Raw genomic sequence first — 1453 nt, forward strand, 5'->3', positions numbered from 1 at the left:
AAATAAAAGGAAAGAAAAAAAAAAGAGAGAAAGGAAAAAAAAAAGAAAACAAAAGAAAAAGACAAAAATAGGAAAAGAAAAAAGAAAAAAAAAGAGGGAAAAAGAGACAAAAAGAAAAGAAAAAAAAAAAAGGAAAAATAGAAAAACAGGGGAAACTGGTTACAAGATACCAAGAGGAGGAATCTTTGAGTATGTCAGTGGAGCCAACTTTTTTGGAGAGATCCTGGAATGGTTTGGGTTTGCCCTTGCCTGCTGCACCATCGAAAGCCTTGCATTTGCATTGTGTACACTTTTTATCTTGGGCTCTCGGGCAAAGCAACAACACCAGTGGTACCTTGAGAAATTTGAAGACTACCCAAAGGATAGAAAAATTCTGATTCAATTTGTGTATTAACAGATGCTTTGAATACCATCAGGTTCTGGTGGTGACACCGTTTTTGTAACGGTTACTGTTTGGAACAACTAACACTTCACAAGTGTTAGCCAGTTAACATACTCCGTTCACTAGTGACAAAGCCTTGCGCTGCTATTAGTTACTGCTTTTCTTCTTAATGGAACCCCCAGATCTGATGGACATGGTGAACAGGAACAAAAATGTTTTTGCAACAGCACAGCACCGTTGTGAATACTTAAGGCAAGATGACTGAATTCACATCATGGGAACTACTGTACAGGATTTCTGATGTTTCATTTTCAGCCTATAGAGTGTTTGGGTATTACCCATCTGATCTAGCCATGTCCTGAGGATTGTGCAGTGAGCCCAGCCACCCTTAGTGTATAATTTGGCTGGTGCATTTTGCCTCTTACTTGCCTGCATACACAAACGGGGTTGATTTGTCTTGCCTTCCTAATTTTCTTCCCCTTGCCCCCATTTCTAGGAGAACTGATGCAGACCAAAGACATTGAATTAATATAGTTGCTGTTAGGTGAGAAATGTTCTTCCTGCTCTCTGCACTCTTGCACAGATATGAACACTATATAGGTGAAATGTAATACTGTTTACACCAATAGCTGTAGTGGTAATTCTCCCAAATAACTGATTTAGTCATCTACCTCTAAAACTTCATAACTATCTCAAATAATATACAACATTTGTTTTTGTGTTCAGCACTATTTTTAGAGATATATTTTTTATTAAGGGTGCATTAATAGTGAGAGACTGTTCTCCAAGGATTTTTACAGAATTTTCTTACTATGCAGTTTTGAAAAAGTCTTTCTTTTCCTGTTGATAATGGTCCAGTCAATCTTTATATTCAAAGTTTGGAATCTTTTAGTGTTTTCTTACTGTTTCATTAACGTTAGTTCTCACATTGCTATATCTTTTCCTGAAGGAATCCAGAGGGATTTTAAAGACATGGTAGAATCTCAAGTATACAGACTTCTGAGTTTGGACACATCTATGTCCTTTGAATATTTGTGATATTAAAGAGTATTTTTTTAGAATTGCAGAAAA

This window comes from Oxyura jamaicensis, chromosome 15, assembly GCF_011077185.1.
Source record: "Oxyura jamaicensis isolate SHBP4307 breed ruddy duck chromosome 15, BPBGC_Ojam_1.0, whole genome shotgun sequence".
In the NCBI taxonomy this organism is placed as follows: domain Eukaryota; kingdom Metazoa; phylum Chordata; class Aves; order Anseriformes; family Anatidae; genus Oxyura; species Oxyura jamaicensis.